A 27,077-nucleotide genomic window follows, 5' to 3' on the forward strand; every position below is an offset into this window, starting at 1 on the left:
TAGAATAGGGTTCAAATCAGAAGACCGATCCAGCCAGCAGATGGTAGTGATGTTCTTTAATTATAGTCATATTATCCTGAGCTGTAAAGATTTAACAGTGCCTATCAATATTATCTTCTCTTATCTCTTTGGACCCATTCACATGAGTAAATGAGTGAAATTGCTTCCATGACAAATAGTCTCAATGCTTTTCCATCTCCTCCTAACAAAATAAATGTAGCTGACTGGTGGTCATTTACTGTCTGAGAAGAGAGTATCATTGCCACCTGCTGGTCAATGTTGGGAACTGCAGTGAATTTACAAATCAGAAAGTCAGACGTGATTTAGGGGGCTGTTGTTGTGGGCAGTCCGGCTCTTTTTGGCCCCCAAACTGCTCTTTAATAAAAATATGTTTTGTATTTTTTCCAAGTCAAACAGTTTGCAATAGTTTGACTATGATTGGTATGAAATCAATTCTAATTAAATTATTAAATGAAATCATTCTCTACCTTAACCACAATGTATTTAAAAATGCATTGGATTTTTATGATAAAGAATGCTATTAAACATGTGCATTTAAAGTATAACTTTTTAATGTATATAAACAAAGTGCATATAAATGTAACAATTCAAAACGAATACAATCTGAACAACATAATAATAGAATATTGCACCATATCAAAGAGAAATAAATAACAATGTGCAAAACTGTAGCATCCCACTAAAACATTAAACTGGTCCCTCTTTTCTCTCTCTTCTTTATTACCATGTTATAACCAGCATCGCACTTAAAACATTAAACTGGTCCCTCTTTTCTCTTTCTTCTTTATTACCATGTTATAACCAGCATCCCACTAAAACATTAAACTGGTCCCTCTTTTCTCTCTCTTCTTTATTACCATGTTATAACCAGCATCCCACTAAAACATTAAACTGGTCCCTCTTTTCTCTCTCTTCTTTATTACCATGTTATAACCAGCATCCCACTAAAACATTAAACTGGTCCCTCTTTTCTCTCTCTTCTTTATTACCATGTTATAACCAGCATCCCACTTAAAACATTAAACTGGTCCCTCTTTTCTCTCTCTTCTTTATTACCATGTTATAACCAGCATCCCACTAAAACATTAAACTGGTCCCTCTTTTCTCTCTCTTCTTTATTACCATGTTATAACCAGCATCCCCCTTAAAACATTAAACTGGTCCCTCTTTTCTCTCTCTCCTTTATTACCATGTTATAACCAGCATCCCCCTTAAAACATTAAACTGGTCCCTCTTTTCTCTCTCTTCTTTATTACCATGTTATAACCAGCAGCACACAGTAATGCTGACCATATTTTGCTTTTGAGAGATTTGCATTCATAAATGCAAGCTGCCTCACTTTCGAGTGGCTGATGCGGTTTCTTCTCCCAGTAATTATTTGTTCTGTTTTCGAGAAGACCCTCTCAGAGGGAAGGGATGTGGCCACTATGCAGTGTCTCCCTGTCATGACTTTAGTAAGCGGTGGGTAGACAGAGACCTTGTTCTTCCACCAACTCAGAGGATCTGCAGATCGTTGGAGGGGCTCCTCCAAATAGAATCGGACCTCCATTATGGCATCTGCTGAGGGATTCCTTCGTGCTGCATCCCCAGATGCTCTCTCGTCAAACAGCATCCAAACAGCAGACGTTGGCTCGTTCTAGCATCTATCGGCATGTTTCCGTTAGGAAAAGCCTACGTTGTGAAGTGCGCATGTGTATTAACTCAATTCTCCTGTGCACTCCTTCTAATCAGCGCGTTTTTGAAAAACCTTTGCAAAGGGTAAAGTCTACAAAACTTTGTCCACTCTGTTCATAACATATTCTAGTTTTGGGAACAAAAAAACGGTATTGCGATAAATAGTTTAATCGATGAGAAAATGTGCCACTTCAACAGTAACATCTGTAACGGCACAATAACCTTCAACCTGGCATTTCTGCTTTCCACAAACCCGAGTCGGATTGATAACCTTACCAATAAAAGCTATGAAGTCAACTTTATTCATTATCAAAGTGTCCTTTGACGCAGCACATTCATGAGCACCAGATTGCTGAACAGGCGTCGAAACAATGACAAGGCCGTTGTGTCTAGTTTGGAAAGTGAAATATACTGAGATCTTCTCTTACCTTTACTGGGCTTCACGTCCTCCACTTCACATTCAAAATAGTTGATTTAAATCCATAACCATTATAATAGTCACAATATGTGCTTATCTACACGTTTTTACAGAACAATCTACACCTCAGGTCTATACTGAGACACAACTTTCACTTTCACCTTTACACAGGCACTTGGAGTAAACTCCTCCCCCCAGCCTCTCTGGTTATTAGAAAACCCAGTCATAACGTCTAAATTGTCTACAGGCCTATCGTAAAATGTCATGAAAACAAAAATATATATTTCTGATCTTAATTTAGTTTTAAGGTTAGACATAAGGTTAGCAGTGTGTAGAACAGGGTTCAAATCAGAAGACCGATCCAGCCAGCAGATGGTAGTGATGTTCTTTAATTATAGTCATATTATCCTGAGCTGTAAAGATTTAACAGTTCCTATCAATATTAGCTTCTCTTATCTCTTTGGACCCATTCACATGAGTAAATGAGTGAAATTGCTTCCATGACAAATAGTCTCAATGCTTTTCCATCTCCTCCTAACAAAATAAATGTAGCTGACTGGTGGTCATTTACTGTCTGAGAAGAGAGTATCATTGCCACCTGCTGGTCAATGTTGGGAACTGTGGTGAATTTACAAATCAGAAAGTCAGACATATGACTTAGGGGGCTGTTGTTGTGGGCAGTCCCGCTCTTTTTGGCTCCCAAACTGCTCTTTAATAAAAATATGTTTTGTATTTTTTCAAGTCAAACAGTTTGCAATAGTTTGACTATGATTGGTGTGAAAACAATTCTAATTAAATTATTAAATGAAATCATTCTCTACCTTAACCACAATGTATTTAAAAATGCATTGGATTTTTATGATAAAGAATGCTATTAATCATGTGCATTTAAAGTATAACTTTTTAATGTATATAAACAAAGTGCATATAAATGTAACAATTCAAAACGAATACAATCTGAACCACATAACAATAGAATATTGCACCATATCAAAGGTGTTTCCTCCGACACATGGTGCGGCTGGCTTCCGGGTTAAGTGGGCATTATGTCAAGAAGCAGTGCGGCGTGGATGGGTTGTGTTTCCGAGGATGCACGGCTCTCGACCTTCACCTCTCCCGAGTCCGTACGGGAGTTGCAGCGATGAGACAAGACTGTAACTACCAATTGGACACCACGAAATTGGGGAGATTTTTTTTTTTTAAAGTAACACCAGCCCGACTGTAGGTTCTCTTACTACAGGAGCAGCCATGGAAGCTCCATCAGTCTGACGGTAGGTTCTCTTACTACAGGAGCAGCCATGGAAGCTCCATCAGTCTGACGGTAGGTTCACATACTACAGGAGCAGCCATGGAAGCTCCATCAGTCTGACAGTAGGTTCTCTTACTACAGGAGCAGCCATGGAAGCTCCATCAGTCTGACAGTAGGTTCACATACTACAGGAGCAGCCATGGAAGCTCCATCAGTCTGACTGTAACGGCTGTCTAATTCCTCCTCCTCGGATGAGGAGAAGGAGTAAGGGTCGGACCAAAACGCAGCGTTGAATGAAGACATAATGAATATTTATTAACGGCAAGACGAACACGAAAAAACACTTGGAAAATACAAAACAACAAAACGACGTAGACAGACCTGCACTTGAGAACTTACATATACACGAAGAACGCACGAACAGGTACAGACTACACAAACGAACGAAAACACGAAACAGTCCCGTGGCTTGGTGCGTGGTGCCGGCACTGGTGGTAATGGGCTGGAGACACTCACCACAGGGCTAGTGCGTGGAGGAGGAACAGGGCTCTGGAGACGCACAGGAAGCCTGGTGCGTGGTGTAAGCACTGGTGGTACTGGGCTGGGGCAGGGACGTGGCGCCGGATATACCGGACCATTGTATGCTCTACATAGCCCGACCAGTGCGGGGAGGTGTAATAACCAGTGATGACTCCCCTCAACCTAGCATAAACAACAGGGACATGGCTTTTAATTCTTTAATCCATTAAGCTTTTCCATTTTCACAATCTTCTCTTGCTGAGCCTGGCTACCACAAAATATGAACATTCGCTAAAAGTCACACTCAAAATCTCTCAAGTTTTATTTGCGTGCACCACGCTGGCCTGCCCTCGCGGCACCATCCTCTGCTCGATTTACCACAGTTCTTCTCTCTCCACTCAAGTGTTTGCTAGTGCAATGATGTTTCATCTTGCTCGCGGGGGCCATTTTGCACCCGGTCGCCTCTTGAACCGGGAATTGACACCACAGATGAGCCTCACCATCACTAATACCACACCACAAAATGCACTTCAGTTTGGTTTCAAAGTCATACTGATGGTCACAAAAAAAAAAAGCGTTTTGCTCAACTCATCAAACAGAGGCAGTGCCCAGGATAGTGATATTAGTAGGTTAACTGAAAAGGCCTGCTGCCTCTGGTCTGCAGCCATTCAACACACACATCATTTCTACTCTGAACTTCCTCTTGCCACTATGGGCGGCCTAGCGGTTAAGAGTGTTGGGCCAGTGAGTGTTAAAGGTCTCTGGTTCAAATCCCCGAGCAGACTAGCTGAAAAATCTTTCGATGTGCCATTGAGCAAAGCACTTAACCCTAATCTGCTCCTGTAAGTCCCTCTGGATAAAAATGTCTGCTAAATGACTAAGCTGTAACTATATAGGCAGAACAAACCAGGCAGAAGCATGCCAACCTATAAATGTCAAAGTGCGGTGAACGTGTTGGTTCCGGTATGTCTAACTTGTCCCACCAAGCTATCTTCAGATGAACACACTAAACTGTAAGTCTCTCTGGATAAGAGCGTCTGCTAACAGTCCTTTAGTGTGGGAGCCGGCAGCAGGCAACCGTATGAAACAGATGAGGTTAGGTACACACTCATCATTTCCAATGGAAACTACTGGGACCAACATGCCTGATAGTTACAGTATGAGCTGCAATAGTTTCCACTGAATGAAACAGTGTGATTCTCACAGTTAGTGTTATAATGTCTATATAACAGTGTTATAATGTCTATATAACAGTGTTATAATGTCTATATAACAGTGTTATAATGTCTATATAACAGTGTTATAATGTCTATATAACAGTTAGTGTTATAATGTCTATATAAGTGTCATAATGTCTATATAACAGTTAGTGTTATAATGTCTATATAACAGTGTTATAATGTCTATATAACAGTGTCAATGTCTATATAACAGTGTCAATGTCTATATAACAGTGTTATAATGTCTATATAACAGTGTTATAATGTCTATATAACAGTGTTATAATGTCTATATAACAGTGTTATAATGTCTATATAACAGTGTTATGATGTCTATATAACAGTGTTATAATGTCTATATAACAGTGTTATAATGTCTATATAACAGTGTTATGATGTCTATATAACAGTGTTATAATGTCTATATAACAGTGTTATAATGTCTATATAACAGTGTTATGAGGTCTATATAACAGTGTTATAATGTCTATATAACAGTTAGTGTTATAATGTCTATATAACAGTGTTATAATGTCTCTATAACAGTGTTATAATGTCTTTATAACAGTTAGTGCTGAACACTCAGACTTGATTCAACTAATCAAGTCATCATCAAACCTTTGATTTGAATCAGGTTTGTGAGTGCTCCCCTTTGGGTCTCCAGAACCAGGATTGGGAGACACTGGTCTTAACACCCAGAGGTCTATTCATTCAGAACAAAACCGTAGCAAACAGTTTGTAACGGAAACCATTAACTTTGAACAAAAACATGCTTTTCAATAAAAATTCAAGTTTCTTTTGGACAAATTCAGCTTGGTCCCCTCCCCTTTTCCTTCTGTTTGCTTCTGCTGGTTTCCGTGTGGGTTTGAGTGGTAGTGAAAACACCCCAGGTTTCCACTGACCCACCATGCTCATCATACTCAGATCATAGAAGGTGACACAGACATGGGCTGGCTGCATGTTGTCTACACACAGTGTTCAGGTTCATTATATTGCCTAACTTTCTATTCTGGTTCAGAGGGGAAAGTGAAATCCAGAAAGTGAAATGCTGTGCTTTCTTCCTCCTTTGGTCGATTTGGAGTTTTTTGGTTCTGCAAAGCCATAAAACCCTGTATTATAATGATGGTACTGATATAATAGGCCTCCTATCTACTAGACTCACTGTCAGTCTGGGACTATTAAACTATGGTAATATAGTAATACTAACACAGCTAATATTACATTATTACTTTGTTATAAACTTGTATTAGCCTTCATCTAATCCTATTTTATCTGACCATAATAGCCTTTATTATAAGACATATGTTATTCAACCCATGTTACAATGTAAAATTAGTGTCACGACTTCTGCCGAAGTCGTTGCCTCTCCTTGTTCGGGCGGTGTTCGGCGGTCGACGTCACCGGCCTTCTAGCCATCATCGATCCATTTTTCATTTTCCATTGGTTTTGTCTTGTCTTCCCACACACCTGTTTTCAATCCCATTCATTACCTATTGTGTATTTAACCCTCTGTTTCCCCTCATGTGTTTGTCAGAGATTGTTTTATGTCAAGTATTGTTTTCTTGTTGTATAGGTGCGTGACGGGTCCTCGTACCCATGTTTATTTGATATATGTATATTTTCGTGCTTGGAGCATATCGAGTGGACATTTAGTAAAAGTCTACATTTACACTCCGTCTAACTCTCCTGCGTCTGACTTCCATGCCACCTATACACACTACTATGACAATTAGATGTGGTCTTCACCGAGCACTGCCAATAGAGAGCTCTTTCCATCAGTCTGCTAATAGAAAAAACATTGTCTGGCTTCCTAATGCTTGTTGGAAATTTCAGTTCCTTATTCTGGGTTCTTTGTGTCCGATCAAGTGAAATGAATCTAAATTAAACACAAGTGATATGAAGCTATCAGCCTTGATAAATGTGTGGCAGAGTGATTCTGATAGGGAAAAGAACACAAGTGATATGAAGCTATCAGCCTTGATAAATGTGTGGCAGAATGATTCTGACAGGGAAAAGATATGACAGGGTAATAATAGTACTGTATTAATTCCCTAGGAGATGTTGTTGCATATGCAGTGTATAAAGTCAGGTCCACAATTATTGACACCCTTGATAAAGATGAGAAGAAACATAGGAGCTTTATTTTCATGTCATCTGAACATAGTACAGGTTCCGATCGCGCCCGTTTCCATTTTACAACCTGCAGGTGTTTACATTTGTTGGACGACATTAAAAAAGAGCCTCATACCAACTGTAAAATATGGTGGTGGATCTTTGATGTTATGGGACTATTTTGCTTGTTCTTTTTGTTGTTGTCCACAAAGTCATAAACTCTGCCTATTTCTACCATTTATCTTCTGAAAAATTTGATTTTTAAACCTAACCTTAAATGAAGACCAAAAAGCTCATTTTTGTTTTGTCCTGGGGTCCTTGTTACGGTCAACGGCAACATCAAATTTTCCAAGTACCAGGCCATTTTAGCCGAAAACCTGGTTGCCTTCTCCAGGAGTCTGAAACTTGGCCACGAGTGGATCTTCCAGTAAGACAAGCGATATCAAGGATCTGGAAAGTCTCTGTTATAGAGGAATGGTCTAAGATCCCTCCCGATGTGTTCTTCATTCTCATAACCTAACGTAGCAGGTCTAAGATCCCTCCCGGTTTGTTCTTCATTCTCATAACCTAACGTAGCAGGTCTAAGATCCCTCCCGATGTGTTCTTCATTCTCATAACCTAACGTAGCAGGTCTAAGATCCCTCCTGATGTGTTCTTCATTCTCATAACCTAACGTAGCAGGTCTAAGATCCCTCCCGATGTGTTCTTCATTCTCATAACCTAACGTAGCAGGTCTAAGATCCCTCCCGATGTGTTCTTCATTCTCATAACCTAACGTAGCAGGTCTAAGATCCCTCCCGATGTGTTCTTCATTCTCATAACCTAACGTAGCAGGTCTAAGATCCCTCCCGATGTGTTCTTCATTCTCATAACCTAACGTAGCAGGTCTAAGATCCCTCCCGGTTTGTTCTTCATTCTCATAACCTAACGTAGCAGGTCTAAGATCCCTCCCGATGTGTTCTTCATTCTCATAACCTAACGTAGCAGGTCTAAGATCCCTCCTGATGTGTTCTTCATTCTCATAACCTAACGTAGCAGGTCTAAGATCCCTCCCGATGTGTTCTTCATTCTCATAACCTAACGTAGCAGGTCTAAGATCCCTCCCGATGTGTTCTTCATTCTCATAACCTAACGTAGCAGGTCTAAGATCCCTCCCGATGTGTTCTTCATTCTCATAACCTAACGTAGCAGGTCTAAGATCCCTCCCGATGTGTTCTTCATTCTCATAACCTAACGTAGCAGGTCTAAGATCCCTCCCGATGTGTTCTTCATTCTCATAACCTAACGTAGCAGGTCTAAGATCCCTCCCGATGTGTTCTTCATTCTCATAACCTAACGTAGCAGGTCTAAGATCCCTCCCGATATGTTCTTCATTCTCATAACCTAACGTAGCAGGTCTAAGATCCCTCCCGATGTGTTCTTCATTCTCATAACCTAACGTAGCAGGTCTAAGATCCCTCTCGATGTGTTCTTCACTCTCATAACCTAATGTAACAGGCATAAAAGAAGATCCTATAAAACATTGTAGAAAAAGGCTCAGTGGCCATTATTTTTTTGCATACAATATATATTTGCATACAATATAGCTCAGTGTTTGTATTATTGATTTCATACATTTTATTGTTAAGAAATTCTGTTTTTAAACGCTATCCAATCTTAACCACTGAATTTCTACTTGTTCTACTCAGCATTTACCATGTTTTGACTAGATTGCTGAAGTATTATTTGATTATATTATCATTAAAATCCTCTTTACAATTGTAACAAGACAGATTCTCAATATGGCATGTTTAATTTCAATAGAATGAATCACAAGGCTATAAATTAAGGATAAAGTTAAAATAGTGAATATATATAGACATTTTTATAAACTCCAAAAGTCTGATCATCATTTTGCGTGAAGACGAGGGATTCCCCCACACTTCCTTTTTTGCAGCAATATAAACCCAGAGACAACATCATTCAGTTTCAGTAGACACCAGCCGACCACAGCCAACACAGACTCAAGATGCCTTTCAAGCCACACTACCTGTTGGTCTCCCTGACTTTCTGCTGGTTCGTGGCTCTTCAAGGTGAGATATTGAATCTTTATCTACATATATATGAATCTGTTCAACTTGACTCTTGAACAATCAACAAACCAAACCTATTATCATTTTTTTAAACAATTAATTCCAATTATCACAATCAATCCATAGCAGTTTTAAGTGTCTCAGAGTAGGGTCGGTATTCAATCCGTATGGCAGAAGTTCTGCGTTGCAGCGTGAGTGAAATTTAAAGGTAATGTTCCTTAGCGGAAACTGCATTCACGGTAAACGCTGCATGTCGGCTCAATCAGATATTACCGTTACATTGCTATCACGCAATCACTGTCTTTTTACTGGTGTTTTTAGTTCTTTACTTACCTATTGTTCACCTAATACCTTTTTTGCACTATTGGTTAGAGCCTGTAATCATTTCACTGTAAGGTCTACTACACCTGTTGTATTCGGCGCACGAGACAAATAAACTTTGATTTGATTTGATCTGTAACACTTCAGCGATGATACAGACTGAATAGAGCCCTAAGAGTGCTGATCTGGAATCAGTTTTGTTTTTGTAACGTTCACATGTTTCAAAGAGCAACTTTTAGTGATGATAAAAAGGTGTTAACTCTATCCCGTAAACCTTAACCTTTAACCCCAAATGTGAACAATACTATATTGTTATTGTATGTAATTTTCACGGTCTCCATCCCAGCAGCATTCCCCATGAACGGCTGTGCTGCATGTCAGAAGTGTCTCTGCATCCGGACGTCCTCTGCTTTCATCTCTCCTAGGCTGTTCCACAGGATAGAGATCCTACCTCCAGGTGCCCACTGTCGTCAAACAGAGATCATGTGAGTCAACTAACACCACCTAACAACCAGTCAAGAACACTTTCACAGTCAACAAGCAAACCAACATCTAGTTCTGAAATATATATATTTTTAAACATGACTAATACATTATCACAGTCTGCATAATACATTATCGCAGTATGCCTAATACACTATCACAATTTAGAGTCGGATGACCGTTCAAATCGATTTTTCCTATTCGGATCTCGTTTTTTTCTGTTTCCAGTTGTCTTGAACACACTGAAGTCGGAAGTCTGAGATTTCAGAGTTCCCAGTAGTTTTGAACACCGCATTAGTCTCAGCGGAGGGAGGGAGAGAACAGCAGAGGGTCCACCTCACACCGTCCTGCTCTCTCCTTCCTTTCCTCCGGTGAGACTGACCAGAGAGAGGGGACAACGTCTTCCACCTGATGGCTAAAGTCGAGTCACACCGCATCTGCCTCATGCACAAATTCATGTTGTTCCTATGACCAGAGAAAGTTAAATATCCCTCCCTATTAAAATAGACAGGACGAGCTGCTAATAATAATAAACACAGCGCTATCGATACACTTGGCTACTCATTCATTACAGTGTGAGTGGAAGTAGAGAGAAACATGTTTTATATTATGTAATAGTGTTGAATTAAAAAACAGTGACAGAGCAGAATGAAAACTTAAACATGAACTCACTTATAAAAACAGCAGCTGTATTCTTTGATAATTTCTCTCTGGTCATGGTTTTAAAAGTTATGAAATCGTACATAGGCTGGTGTCAAACTTTGCTGTGGCAAGAGTCGTGGAAGTCGTAGGCACAGTGATTTGAGCTATCCGATTGGCCAGCGCAGTAGGATCACTCGATTTATCCACAGATCTTCCTGTCCGCCGGTCAGGCGGAGTTTGTCTTTTCAGACAAATTAAATTGTTTATAATGGGAACACTTTGCCTACCCGGTGCGCAAGGCTTCTGAATAAAGTGCACCTACCGGTAACAGCGCAACACGATTTTAAAAAAAGAGGCGCAAAACATTTATCGTCGGCTTTTCTACATAAATGTTTGGTGATCGACTAGGAATGCCTTGAAGTCGATCGCAATCGATTGGTTGGTAACCACAGGCCCAGTGGAATCTCCATGCTTTTTTGTTGTTGTTGTCCAGGCTTCATCTGTGTCTTGGAAACCGTCCTAAAACCCATGGTGGCTGTCATTGTCTCCACACATAGATCATGTGAGTCAGTCTGCGAGGTCTTGAACGAAGCGCTAAACTGTGGTTTTCTAATGCATAGGGGGAAGACGCGTGGGGGATAAGTCGTGGTGGAGGGGAAATTAATTAGTCTGTATAGTCGCATTACTGCATGCCATGCAAACCAATCATTAGTCACTGATGATGAGTTCAATGTTCCTATTCGTAACCAAGGCTAAGACATTGTAATAATTGTGGGCATTTGCAGTGGTAGCCTATAGCAATTCCCCCCGAAACTCAGTATGTGGCAGGGTCTCCAGACAATCACAGATTACACATATGTTTCTAGTCAAGGCTATCCTATTCAACTATTGCTGTACATATACTATTATATCCTACCTATTCTACAGATATACTATATATTCTATCCACGTACTCTCCACAATGACTATACATTCAATCACACATGTACACATATATATATATATACAGTGTATTCAGAAAGTATTCAGACCCCTTGACTTTTTCCACATGTTATGTTTACAGCCTTTTTCTAAAATGGATTAAATAAGAAATTGTCCTCATCAATTTACACACACTACTCCATAATAACAAAGCAAAAACAGGTTTAGACATTTTAGCAAATGTATTAAAAATAAAAAACAGAAACACCTTATTTACATAAGTATTCCGACGCTTCGCTATGAGACTCTAAATTGAGTTTAGATGCATCCTGTTTCCATTGATCATCCTTGAGATGTTTCTACAACTTGATTGGAGTCCGCCTGTGGTAAATTCAATTGATTAGACATGATTTGGAACATCTCACACCTGTCTATATAAAGGTCCTACAGTTGTCAGTGCCTGTCAGAGCAAAAACCAGCCATGAGGTGGAAGGAATGCCAAGAGTGTGTAAAGCTATCATCAAGGCAAAGGGTGGCTACTTTGAACAATCTCAAATATAAATATATATTTTGATTTGTTTAACGCTTTTTTGGATTACAACATGATTCCATATGTGTTATTTCATAGTTTTGATGTGTTCACTATTATTCTACAATGTAGAAAATAGTAAAAATAAATAAAAACCCTGAAATGAGTAGGTGTCCAAACTTTTGACTGGTACTGTATCTATAAATACATTTACATATACAGTACTCAGACTTTGCTCGTCCTAATATTTATACATTTCTTCATTCCATTCTTTGACTCAGATGTGTGTGTATTGTTAGATATTACTGCACTGTTGGAGCTGGGAACACAACCATTTCACTACAGCCGTAATAATATCTGCTAAATATGTGTACGTTCATATTGACATTTTCTGATAGGTTTTATTCTGCAGTGTATGATATGTAACCATGGTGACGATGTAATATATATCCCTCCCTTCATTCATCAGCGTTACCAAGAAGGACAAAGCCACCGTCTGTGTGACTCCAGATGCACGATGGATCAACAAAGTAATTGCCAAGTTACAAAGGTAAATACAACACACACACACACACACACACACACACACACACACACACACACACACACACACACACACACTTCTGTTGACTTTAACACAGACCATCTCTTTCTACAGAACCAACAAGAAGAAGAGAAGTGCAGAACTTCCCATCTCAACCACCATTGAGTGAATTGGAACAGGAATGTATCAAGTTGGAGCTAAATGGAAATCTGATACCAATGGAATACCAATGTGATACCAATGTGATGCCAATGTGATGCCAATGTGATGCCAATGTGATACCAATGTGATGCCAATGTGATACCAATGTGATGCCAATGTGATGCCAATGTGATGCCAATGTGATGCCAATGGATTCTGTTCAAATATGATTCCAATATCAAGTTAATTAGTTTATCTTAAATGATCTCAGTATGTATTGTTAGGTTGTTATGTTTCAGAGTAAATAACCGACGGACACTAGAGAAGCTTTAACCAAGTTTAATTCTTCTCAGAGGTTCTGTACAGCTGTAATTCAGACAACCCAACATTTGTCCCATCCAGATATTTATATCCCAATTAAGACACTCCTCCTCTTCAATCCTTTAATTTTAATGGTCTGACTGCCATTAGGTACCGAGATGAGATCCTCAGACCCCTTGTGAGGCCATATGCTGACACATGCACATTTGTGGCCTGCTGGAGGTCATTTTGCAGGGCTCTGGCAGTGCACCTCCTTGCACAAAGGCGGAGGTAGCGGTCCTGCTGCTGGGTTGTTGCCCTCCTACGGCCTCCTCCACGTCTCCTGATGTACTGGCCTGTCTCCTGGTAGCGCCTCCATGCTCTGGACACTCCGCTGACAGACACAGCAAACCTTTTTGCCACAGCTCGCATTGATGTGCCATCCTGGATGAACTGCACTACCTGAGCCACTTGTGTGGGTTGTAGACTCCGTCTCATGCTACCACTAGAGTGAAAGCACCGCCAGCATTCAAAAGTGACCAAAACATCAGCCAGGAAGCATAGGAACTGAGAAGTGGTCTGTGGTCACCACCTGCAGAACCATTCCTTTATTGGGGGTGTCTTGCTAATTGACTATAATTTCCACCTTTTGTCTATTCCACTTGCACAACAGCATGTGAAATTTATTGTCAATCAGTGTTGCTTCCTAAATGAACAGTTTGATTTCAGAGAAGTGTGATTGACTTGGAGTTACATTGTGTTGTTTAAGTAATCCCTTTATTTTTTTGAGCAGTGTACATCATTCCCTCTGGAACAATGACCACCCTCATGTTCCACGAAACCTGAAAACATATTGACTTGAAAAGAAAAGAGAAACAAAGTACATGTTTAATAACTTAGCACCACTCATTGATGAGATCTACCATAAAAACTATGAATACAGGGTCAAATAGAAAAACTTTCATGGTTGTCCCAAGCCATCATCCAGTGATTCCCCCAAACAAACTACCTCCCCTCACGATGACACTGAGAGAAAAGTGTCTGGAGACTCTCTGGGCCCCACCCCTCATCGTGCTTCATCAATTCTCTCTCGCTGTATCCCAATCACAACTAAAACATTTGATAAATTTTCCAACCCGAATGTAGAATGACTGAACTCAATGCTAACTCTGAGACTAAGGCTCAAATTCCAGCTTATCAACTTCACACATCATCCCTGTTAGAACATACATTTATCAACAACTTTTCATTGCCGGTATTCCTGTCATGAGTGGCCTGGTAAAGAGAGATCAGTATCTCAATGCATTTTCAGTTTAAATAGTTACCAGGGCGTATACCACCCCCCCCCCCCCCCTTTCCTTCACCCAGTTTAAATAGTTACCAGGGCGTATACCACCCCAACCCCCCCCCCCTTTCCTTCACCCAGTTTAAATAGTTACCAGGGCGTATACCACCCCCCCCCCCTTTCCTTCACCCAGTTTAAATAGTTACCAGGGCGTATACCACCACCCCCCCTTTCCTTCACCCAGTTTAAATAGTTACCAGGGCGTATACCACCACCCCCCCCCTTTCCTTCACCCAGTTTAAATAGTTACCAGGGCGTATACCCCCCCCCCCCCCTTTCCTTCACCCAGTTTAAATAGTTACCAGGATGTATACCACCACCCCCCCTTTCCTTCACCCAGTTTAAATAGTTACCAGGGTGTATACCACCACCCCCCCCCTTTCCTTCACCCAATTTAAATAGTTACCAGGGCGTATACCACCACCCCCCTTTCCTTCACCCAGTTTAAATAGTTACCAGGGCGTATACCACCCCCCCCCCTTTCCTTCACCCAGTTTAAATAGTTACCAGGGTGTATACCACCACCCCCCCTTTCCTTCACCCAGTTTAAATAGTTACCAGGGCGTATACCACCCCCCCCCCCCCTTTCCTTCACCCAGTTTAAATAGTTACCAGGGTGTATACCCCCCCCCCCCCCCCCCTTTCCTTCACCCAGTTTAAATAGTTACCAGGGTGTATACCACCACCCCCCTTTCCTTCACCCAGTTTAAATAGTTACCAGGGCGTATACCACCCCCCCCCCTTTCCTTCACCCAGTTTAAATAGTTACCAGGGTGTATACCCCCCCCCCCCCCCCCTTTCCTTCACCCAGTTTAAATAGTTACCAGGGCGTATACCACCACCCCCCCTTTCCTTCACCCAGTTTAAATAGTTACCAGGGCGTATACCACCACCCCCCCTTTCCTTCACCCAGTTTAAATAGTTACCAGGGCGTATACCACCCCCCCCCCTTTCCTTCACCCAGTTTAAATAGTTACCAGGGTGTATACCCCCCCCCCCCCCCCTTTCCTTCACCCAGTTTAAATAGTTACCAGGGCGTATACCACCCCCCCCCCCCTTTCCTTCACCCAGTTTAAATAGTTACCAGGGCGTATACCACCACCCCCCCTTTCATTCACCCAGTTTAAATAGTTACCAGGGCGTATACCACCACCCCCCCTTTCCTTCACCCAGTTTAAATAGTTACCAGGGCGTATACCACCCCCCCCTTTCCTTCACCCAGTTTAAATAGTTACCAGGGCGTATACCACCACCCCCCCTTTCCTTCACCCAGTTTAAATAGTTACCAGGGCGTATACCACCCCCCCCTTTCCTTCACCCAGTTTAAATAGTTACCAGGGCGTATACCACCACCCCCCCTTTCCTTCACCCAGTTTAAATAGTTACCAGGGCGTATACCACCACCCCCCCTTTCCTTCACCCAGTTTAAATAGTTACCAGGGCGTATACCACCACCCCCCCTTTCCTTCACCCAGTTTAAATAGTTACCAGGGCGTATACCACCACCCCCCCCCCCCCCCCCCCCCCCCTTTCCTTCACCCAGTTTAAATAGTTACCAGGGCGTATACCACCACCCCCCCTTTCCTTCACCCAGTTTAAATAGTTACCAGGGCGTATACCACCACCCCCCCCCCCTTTCCTTCACCCAGTTTAAATAGTTACCAGGGCGTATACCACCACCCCCCCCCCCCCCCCCCCCCCCCTTTCCTTCACCCAGTTTAAATAGTTACCAGGGCGTATACCACCACCCCCCCTTTCCTTCACCCAGTTTAAATAGTTACCAGGGCGTATACCACCACCCCCCCCCCTTTCCTTCACCCAGTTTAAATAGTTACCAGGGCGTATACCACCACCCCCCCTTTCCTTCACCCAGTTTAAATAGTTACCAGGGCGTATACCACCACCCCCCCCTTTCCTTCACCCAGTTTAAATAGTTACCAGGGCGTATACCACCACCCCCCCCCTTTCCTTCACCCAGTTTAAATAGTTACCAGGGCGTATACCACCACCCCCCCTTTCCTTCACCCAGTTTAAATAGTTACCAGGGCGTATACCACCACCCCCCCCCTTTCCTTCACCCAGTTTAAATAGTTACCAGGGCGTATACCACCCCCCCCCCCCTTTCCTTCACCCAGTTTAAATAGTTACCAGGGAGTATACCACCACCCCCCCTTTCCTTCACCCAGTTTAAATAGTAACCAGGGCGTATACCACCACCCCCCCTTTCCTTCACCCAGTTTAAATAGTTACCAGGACGTATACCACCACCCCCCTTTCCTTCACCCAGTTTAAATAGTTACCAGGGCGTATACCACCCCCCCTTTCCTTCACCCAGTTTAAATAGTTCACCAGGGCGTATACCACCACCCCCCTTTCCTTCACCCAGTTTAAATAGTTACCAGGGCGTATACCACCACCCCCCCTTTCCTTCACCCAGTTTAAATAGTTACCAGGGCGTATACCACCACCCCCCTTTCCTTCACCCAGTTGAAATAGTTACCAGGGCGTATACCACCCCCCCTTTCCTTCACCCAGTTTAAATAGTTACCAGGGCGTATACCACCACCCCCCTTTCCTTCACCCAGTTTAAATAGTTACCAGGGCGTATACCACCACCCCCCCTTTCCTTCACCCAGTTTAAATAGTTACCATGGCGTATACCACCCCCCCCCCCCTCTTTCCTTCACCCAGTTTAAATAGTTACCAGGGCGTATACCACCACCCCCCTTTCCTTCACCCAGTTTAAATAGTTACCAGGGCGTATACCACCACCCCCCTTTCCTTCACCCAGTTTAAATAGTTACCAGGGCGTATACCACCCCCCCCCCCCCTTTCCTTCACCCAGTTTAAATAGTTACCAGGGCATATACCACCTCCCCCCCCCTTTCCTTCACCCAGTTTAAATAGTTACCAGGGCGTATACCATCAACCCCCCCTTTCCTTCACCCGGCACTTATCATTCTAGCGTGTCTTCTTCAGGTATCGTTTACAATTAATTTCCCCAACGGCACATGTAACTTTTACCTGTCATATTTCATGGCCCTTGATAATGTCCCGATTTTAATATCCAAGGAGATACTTCCGTTTCTCCCAGGTACACAAGTCTCTCACCTGAACTTGTTCTCTCTCTCCACACTCCCTCCACAGGCGCTCTCAGCACTCCGGACCTGGTTTATGGCTCGGACTCAGATAGAAGTGGTAAAAGTCACCGTCTCTCATTGCGCGCCTTTGTCACTATTTCTTCAGCCGGTGAGGGAGGGTTTTGAGGTTTACACACACTGTCTGTGGTCAAATTATTCCTACCATGCATTAAGACACGATCTGACGTCACCTTCCATGATAACCTCAACAAAGCACAGATCACAACAACAGTTAAACATTGTCTATATGACGAATTATGACATTAACCTTTTCTTAAAACTTCTTATGTCTGGGGGCAGTATTGAGTAGTTTGGATGAATAAGGTGCCCAGAGTAAACTGCCTGCTCCTCAGTCCCAGCTGCTAATATGCATATTATTAGTACATTTGGATAGAAAACACTGAAGTTTCTAAAACTGTTTGAATGGTGTCTTAGATTTAGATACTTGTCATTAGATTGAAAAAATGTTTCCATATCTCAGTATCTTTAGAGTCTCCTGTGAGGCAGATCAAGTTGCACTATGGTCAGGAGGAGAGCAGCTTCTTGAAGGTTTTGGGGGAAACATTCCCCCAGATGAATCCAAATGTAGAGGCCTTTAAGACAGACAGGAGGAGGCTCGTTCTCCTACAGCTGGACAGCATGTGTCCAGCAGCAATCAAATCAGCTGGACTATGGAGGTCTGCCCTGTACTTAAGATTGAAGGTGTTTGATTTGTTAGTTTATGTGTTAGGAAGGGGGAGGAAGATTGAGATGTATTATGTCACGTGATAAATGCCAGAGGTAATGAATTAATTTGAAAAGAAACTGGAATTAATTCATTTGAAAATAAACTGGATTTCCCTCTGTATACAAACGTTATAAAGTAATTGAGCAACTGGTGATTTCTTGTATTTTAATGTTAAAGGAAACTGTAAGGGAGGACAGAACCTCAGAGACAGAGACTCCACCTATGGAGACAGAGACTCCACCTATGGAGACAGAGACTCCACCTATGGAGACAGACACTCCACCTATGGAGACAGAGGCTCCACCTATGGAGACAGAGGCTCCACCTATGGAGACAGAGACTCCACCTCTGGAGACAGAGACTCCACCTCTGGAGACAGAGACTCCACCTCTGGAGACAGAGACTCCACCTCTGGAGACAGAGACTCCACCTCTGGAGACAGAGACTCCACCTATGGAGTCAGAGACTCCACCTATGGAGACAGAGACTCCACCTATGGAGACAGAGACTCCACCCATGGAGACAGAGACTCCACCTCTGGAGACAGAGACTCCACCCCTGGAGACAGAGACTCCACCCCTGGAGACAGAGACTCCACCTCTGGAGACAGAGACTCCACCTATGGAGACAGAGACTCCACCTATGGAGACAGAGACTCCACCCATGGAGACAGAGACTCCACCCATGGAGACAGAGACTCCACCCATGGAGACAGGCCTCCCTGTTGACTCACCACAAGCTTCAATGACGCTAGAGGTTTGGAACGTTAAATTACCTTTTCCACTTTTAGCATCAAATGATAAAGTATAATATTAGTTCTAGGATTCTCATTGTAACTTAACAATCAGAATGGCTTTATTTATTACTGTACCTGTATTGATTACAGTCTCTAGTGGAAATGCAGGAGACACGACGTCTCCAAGACGAGGCTACCATCTCTCTCTGGCTGCAGATCAGGAGAAAGTATGTATATAATATATCTGAGTAAATCTGTTCAGATCACATCAACGGCATTCCAACAGGAAACACTTACTTTTTCATACACAAAACAGATGAATTCAATACTTATTATTTACCACAGGAGATGAAACGTCGTCGTTTTGAGGAGTAGGAGAGCAGGTGGAGGAAGGTATGGGATTTCACCAAGTTGATATCATCTGTATATTATGGAAGAGATAAACGCAGACGTTCTGTACATTACCTTGGAGATAATGAACGACGCAGCAGGACAAGGTGGAGCCGAGTCCCTTCGCTGAGTTCATTTTACCAAGGTAATGTACAGAAAGGAGGCGTTTATCCTGCTAATACTCCAGTTACCAAAGACAATAATACTAAAGCACACATTTATCTGCAGAAACTCTGCTGCTGCTACTGCTACTGCTACTATGCACTGTCTTCTTGCTCCCAGCACCACCCCAGACTCCACCTGTTAGGTTCTGTCTTCTTGCTCCCAGCACCACCCCAGACTCCACCTGTTAGGTTCTGTCTTCTTGCTCCCAGCACCACCCCAGACTCCACCTGTTAGGTTCTGTGTTCCTGCTGGGGGCTTTGGTATAGCTTACCACCCCCCCTTTCCTTCACCCAGTTTAAATAGTTACCAGGGCGTATACCACCACCCCCCTTTCCTTCACCCAGTTTAAATAGTTACCAGGGCGTATACCACCACCCCCCCTTTCCTTCACCCAGTTTAAATAGTTACCATGGCGTATACCACCCCCCCCCCCTCTTTCCTTCACCCAGTTTAAATAGTTACCAGGGCGTATACCACCACCCCCCTTTCCTTCACCCAGTTTAAATAGTTACCAGGGCGTATACCACCACCCCCCTTTCCTTCACCCAGTTTAAATAGTTACCAGGGCGTATACCACCCCCCCCCCCCCCTTTCCTTCACCCAGTTTAAATAGTTACCAGGGCATATACCACCTCCCCCCCCCTTTCCTTCACCCAGTTTAAATAGTTACCAGGGCGTATACCATCAACCCCCCCTTTCCTTCACCCGGCACTTATCATTCTAGCGTGTCTTCTTCAGGTATCGTTTACAATTAATTTCCCCAACGGCACATGTAACTTTTACCTGTCATATTTCATGGCCCTTGATAATGTCCCGATTTTAATATCCAAGGAGATACTTCCGTTTCTCCCAGGTACACAAGTCTCTCACCTGAACTTGTTCTCTCTCTCCACACTCCCTCCACAGGCGCTCTCAGCACTCCGGACCTGGTTTATGGCTCGGACTCAGATAGAAGTGGTAAAAGTCACCGTCTCTCATTGCGCGCCTTTGTCACTATTTCTTCAGCCGGTGAGGGAGGGTTTTGAGGTTTACACACACTGTCTGTGGTCAAATTATTCCTACCATGCATTAAGACACGATCTGACGTCACCTTCCATGATAACCTCAACAAAGCACAGATCACAACAACAGTTAAACATTGTCTATATGACGAATTATGACATTAACCTTTTCTTAAAACTTCTTATGTCTGGGGGCAGTATTGAGTAGTTTGGATGAATAAGGTGCCCAGAGTAAACTGCCTGCTCCTCAGTCCCAGCTGCTAATATGCATATTATTAGTACATTTGGATAGAAAACACTGAAGTTTCTAAAACTGTTTGAATGGTGTCTTAGATTTAGATACTTGTCATTAGATTGAAAAAATGTTTCCATATCTCAGTATCTTTAGAGTCTCCTGTGAGGCAGATCAAGTTGCACTATGGTCAGGAGGAGAGCAGCTTCTTGAAGGTTTTGGGGGAAACATTCCCCCAGATGAATCCAAATGTAGAGGCCTTTAAGACAGACAGGAGGAGGCTCGTTCTCCTACAGCTGGACAGCATGTGTCCAGCAGCAATCAAATCAGCTGGACTATGGAGGTCTGCCCTGTACTTAAGATTGAAGGTGTTTGATTTGTTAGTTTATGTGTTAGGAAGGGGGAGGAAGATTGAGATGTATTATGTCACGTGATAAATGCCAGAGGTAATGAATTAATTTGAAAAGAAACTGGAATTAATTCATTTGAAAATAAACTGGATTTCCCTCTGTATACAAACGTTATAAAGTAATTGAGCAACTGGTGATTTCTTGTATTTTAATGTTAAAGGAAACTGTAAGGGAGGACAGAACCTCAGAGACAGAGACTCCACCTATGGAGACAGAGACTCCACCTATGGAGACAGAGACTCCACCTATGGAGACAGACACTCCACCTATGGAGACAGAGGCTCCACCTATGGAGACAGAGGCTCCACCTATGGAGACAGAGACTCCACCTCTGGAGACAGAGACTCCACCTCTGGAGACAGAGACTCCACCTCTGGAGACAGAGACTCCACCTCTGGAGACAGAGACTCCACCTCTGGAGACAGAGACTCCACCTATGGAGTCAGAGACTCCACCTATGGAGACAGAGACTCCACCTATGGAGACAGAGACTCCACCCATGGAGACAGAGACTCCACCTCTGGAGACAGAGACTCCACCCCTGGAGACAGAGACTCCACCCCTGGAGACAGAGACTCCACCTCTGGAGACAGAGACTCCACCTATGGAGACAGAGACTCCACCTATGGAGACAGAGACTCCACCCATGGAGACAGAGACTCCACCCATGGAGACAGGCCTCCCTGTTGACTCACCACAAGCTTCAATGACGCTAGAGGTTTGGAACGTTAAATTACCTTTTCCACTTTTAGCATCAAATGATAAAGTATAATATTAGTTCTAGGATTCTCATTGTAACTTAACAATCAGAATGGCTTTATTTATTACTGTACCTGTATTGATTACAGTCTCTAGTGGAAATGCAGGAGACACGACGTCTCCAAGACGAGGCTACCATCTCTCTCTGGCTGCAGATCAGGAGAAAGTATGTATATAATATATCTGAGTAAATCTGTTCAGATCACATCAACGGCATTCCAACAGGAAACACTTACTTTTTCATACACAAAACAGATGAATTCAATACTTATTATTTACCACAGGAGATGAAACGTCGTCGTTTTGAGGAGTAGGAGAGCAGGTGGAGGAAGGTATGGGATTTCACCAAGTTGATATCATCTGTATATTATGGAAGAGATAAACGCAGACGTTCTGTACATTACCTTGGAGATAATGAACGACGCAGCAGGACAAGGTGGAGCCGAGTCCCTTCGCTGAGTTCATTTTACCAAGGTAATGTACAGAAAGGAGGCGTTTATCCTGCTAATACTCCAGTTACCAAAGACAATAATACTAAAGCACACATTTATCTGCAGAAACTCTGCTGCTGCTACTGCTACTGCTACTATGCACTGTCTTCTTGCTCCCAGCACCACCCCAGACTCCACCTGTTAGGTTCTGTCTTCTTGCTCCCAGCACCACCCCAGACTCCACCTGTTAGGTTCTGTCTTCTTGCTCCCAGCACCACCCCAGACTCCACCTGTTAGGTTCTGTGTTCCTGCTGGGGGCTTTGGTATAGCTTACCACCCCCCCTTTCCTTCACCCAGTTTAAATAGTTACCAGGGCGTATACCACCACCCCCCTTTCCTTCACCCAGTTTAAATAGTTACCAGGGCGTATACCACCACCCCCCCTTTCCTTCACCCAGTTTAAATAGTTACCATGGCGTATACCACCCCCCCCCCCTCTTTCCTTCACCCAGTTTAAATAGTTACCAGGGCGTATACCACCACCCCCCTTTCCTTCACCCAGTTTAAATAGTTACCAGGGCGTATACCACCACCCCCCTTTCCTTCACCCAGTTTAAATAGTTACCAGGGCGTATACCACCCCCCCCCCCCCCCTTTCCTTCACCCAGTTTAAATAGTTACCAGGGCATATACCACCTCCCCCCCCCTTTCCTTCACCCAGTTTAAATAGTTACCAGGGCGTATACCATCAACCCCCCCTTTCCTTCACCCGGCACTTATCATTCTAGCGTGTCTTCTTCAGGTATCGTTTACAATTAATTTCCCCAACGGCACATGTAACTTTTACCTGTCATATTTCATGGCCCTTGATAATGTCCCGATTTTAATATCCAAGGAGATACTTCCGTTTCTCCCAGGTACACAAGTCTCTCACCTGAACTTGTTCTCTCTCTCCACACTCCCTCCACAGGCGCTCTCAGCACTCCGGACCTGGTTTATGGCTCGGACTCAGATAGAAGTGGTAAAAGTCACCGTCTCTCATTGCGCGCCTTTGTCACTATTTCTTCAGCCGGTGAGGGAGGGTTTTGAGGTTTACACACACTGTCTGTGGTCAAATTATTCCTACCATGCATTAAGACACGATCTGACGTCACCTTCCATGATAACCTCAACAAAGCACAGATCACAACAACAGTTAAACATTGTCTATATGACGAATTATGACATTAACCTTTTCTTAAAACTTCTTATGTCTGGGGGCAGTATTGAGTAGTTTGGATGAATAAGGTGCCCAGAGTAAACTGCCTGCTCCTCAGTCCCAGCTGCTAATATGCATATTATTAGTACATTTGGATAGAAAACACTGAAGTTTCTAAAACTGTTTGAATGGTGTCTTAGATTTAGATACTTGTCATTAGATTGAAAAAATGTTTCCATATCTCAGTATCTTTAGAGTCTCCTGTGAGGCAGATCAAGTTGCACTATGGTCAGGAGGAGAGCAGCTTCTTGAAGGTTTTGGGGGAAACATTCCCCCAGATGAATCCAAATGTAGAGGCCTTTAAGACAGACAGGAGGAGGCTCGTTCTCCTACAGCTGGACAGCATGTGTCCAGCAGCAATCAAATCAGCTGGACTATGGAGGTCTGCCCTGTACTTAAGATTGAAGGTGTTTGATTTGTTAGTTTATGTGTTAGGAAGGGGGAGGAAGATTGAGATGTATTATGTCACGTGATAAATGCCAGAGGTAATGAATTAATTTGAAAAGAAACTGGAATTAATTCATTTGAAAATAAACTGGATTTCCCTCTGTATACAAACGTTATAAAGTAATTGAGCAACTGGTGATTTCTTGTATTTTAATGTTAAAGGAAACTGTAAGGGAGGACAGAACCTCAGAGACAGAGACTCCACCTATGGAGACAGAGACTCCACCTATGGAGACAGAGACTCCACCTATGGAGACAGAGACTCCACCTATGGAGACAGACGCTCCACCTATGGAGACAGAGGCTCCACCTATGGAGACAGAGGCTCCACCTATGGAGACAGAGACTCCACCTCTGGAGACAGAGACTCCACCTCTGGAGACAGAGACTCCACCTCTGGAGACAGAGACTCCACCTCTGGAGACAGAGACTCCACCTCTGGAGACAGAGACTCCACCTATGGAGTCAGAGACTCCACCTATGGAGACAGAGACTCCACCTATGGAGACAGAGACTCCACCCATGGAGACAGAGACTCCACCTCTGGAGACAGAGACTCCACCCCTGGAGACAGAGACTCCACCCCTGGAGACAGAGACTCCACCTCTGGAGACAGAGACTCCACCTATGGAGACAGAGACTCCACCTATGGAGACAGAGACTCCACCCATGGAGACAGAGACTCCACCCATGGAGACAGGCCTCCCTGTTGACTCACCACAAGCTTCAATGACGCTAGAGGTTTGGAACGTTAAATTACCTTTTCCACTTTTAGCATCAAATGATAAAGTATAATATTAGTTCTAGGATTCTCATTGTAACTTAACAATCAGAATGGCTTTATTTATTACTGTACCTGTATTGATTACAGTCTCTAGTGGAAATGCAGGAGACACGACGTCTCCAAGACGAGGCTACCATCTCTCTCTGGCTGCAGATCAGGAGAAAGTATGTATATAATATATCTGAGTAAATCTGTTCAGATCACATCAACGGCATTCCAACGGGAAACACTTACTTTTTCATACACAAAACAGATGAATTCAATACTTATTATTTACCACAGGAGATGAAACGTCGTCGTTTTGAGGAGTAGGAGAGCAGGTGGAGGAAGGTATGGGATTTCACCAAGTTGATATCATCTGTATATTATGGAAGAGATAAACGCAGACGTTCTGTACATTACCTTGGAGATAATGAACGACGCAGCAGGACAAGGTGGAGCCGAGTCCCTTCGCTGAGTTCATTTTACCAAGGTAATGTACAGAAAGGAGGCGTTTATCCTGCTAATACTCCAGTTACCAAAGACAATAATACTAAAGCACACATTTATCTGCAGAAACTCTGCTGCTGCTACTGCTACTGCTACTATGCACTGTCTTCTTGCTCCCAGCACCACCCCAGACTCCACCTGTTAGGTTCTGTCTTCTTGCTCCCAGCACCACCCCAGACTCCACCTGTTAGGTTCTGTCTTCTTGCTCCCAGCACCACCCCAGACTCCACCTGTTAGGTTCTGTGTTCCTGCTGGGGGCTTTGGTATAGCTTACCACACTCACTGCTGTAGGCTATTTTATATTGATGCTTTTGTTCATCAATTTCTTCAACAGATGATCAGGTCTATCTTATCAGCAATTAAGATCTCAGAAGTGGGTTTGACTGAAACTTGACCTTTCATCACAAGTATCGGGTCATAACAAGGTGAACGAGTCCAAGCATCTTCTGACAGGTGTCTGTTTATCATCAGGCCTGCGGCAGCCTTGTGTTCTCAGAAAACCAGTCGTATTGTCAGAACCTCAGATAGCCAGGTGGGGCCCAGACAGGAGGAGTATGAACGTAGACTGGTTTCTACCTTCTGATAGTGTCTGAAGGGCACAACACTCAGAACAGGTGTTAATACACACACAGAGGTCTCCTAGAAGAGGAGACCTTACAGTTTATCATAACACCATTTATTAACCCTTTAAAAGGTATGAGACCTTGGTTTAACCCCTTCACTTTGCTTGGGCAGTGAGCTACCCTGAATGAGCAGAGCCTATATCACCAAGGCATTATTCATTACTAAATAAATGGTTAACCGTATTTCTACGTGACGTTTTCTTTCTGAACTGGTTTTAATGCCCATTCTAGAATTCAACAATGCTGTGGTATAAATATATTTATAACTTAACACTGACAGTAATGCATATTGTAGTGGTCTCCTCACCTCTCACCTGTCCCCTCTCCTCACCTCTCGCCTGTCCACTCTCCTCACCTCTCACCTGTCCCCTCTCCTCACCTCTCACCTGTCCCCTCTCCTCACCTCTCACCAGCCTCCTCTCCTCTTCACTCACCTCCTCCATCAGCAACCTTTCCTTCTCATCACCCCTCACCCTGAACGTCCTCACTCTTTTCTTCTTTCCACCCCTCACCTTCTAACTCATTTTCTCCTTCTCCCTCACCTTCACCTCCCTCATCTCCATCACTTATGCTTTAGTGGTGTGTGTGTTTGTAGTATTCAGGACTTGTGTGTTAGTGGTGTGTGTGTTTGGAGTATTCAGGAGTTGTGTTTAGTGGTGTGTGTGTTTGGAGTATTCAGGAGTTGTGTTTTAGTGGTGTGTGTGTGTTTGGAGTATTGGCAGGCACTATGAACTCTGCTCCCTCTCGTGTGTGAGTGTGTGTGTGTGTGTGTGTGTGTGTAGGGTAGGGGGCATGGTGTAGTAGAGAGCATAGCAGAGCAGACCCCAGGTCTCAGACAGCTCTCTGTGTTTCCTCTGTAACGTCTGATTGGTTAAAATAAACACATTACAGGAACTTTACAAGATGCTCCGCTTAGTGGCTGAATTAAAGCTGAAACTTTGCTTTGCAAAAACTCTGCTTGATAGATCAGAACG

General features: G+C 43.3%; 1 protein-coding gene and 1 pseudogene across 1 annotated transcript in view; one reads left to right on the top strand and one right to left on the bottom strand.

Moving 5' to 3' along the window:
- The window catches only part of LOC129852994 (trichohyalin-like), a 59,712-nt gene that overhangs the window by 22,758 nt on the left and 9,877 nt on the right, over positions 1 to 27,077 (bottom strand). The gene's annotated exons all lie outside the window — the stretch shown is intronic.
- LOC129852996 (C-X-C motif chemokine 13-like) lies at positions 9,153 to 14,341 on the top strand (annotated as a pseudogene).

The sequence above is a fragment of the Salvelinus fontinalis genome, chromosome 4 (genome assembly GCF_029448725.1).
Source record: "Salvelinus fontinalis isolate EN_2023a chromosome 4, ASM2944872v1, whole genome shotgun sequence".
In the NCBI taxonomy this organism is placed as follows: Eukaryota; Metazoa; Chordata; class Actinopteri; order Salmoniformes; family Salmonidae; genus Salvelinus; species Salvelinus fontinalis.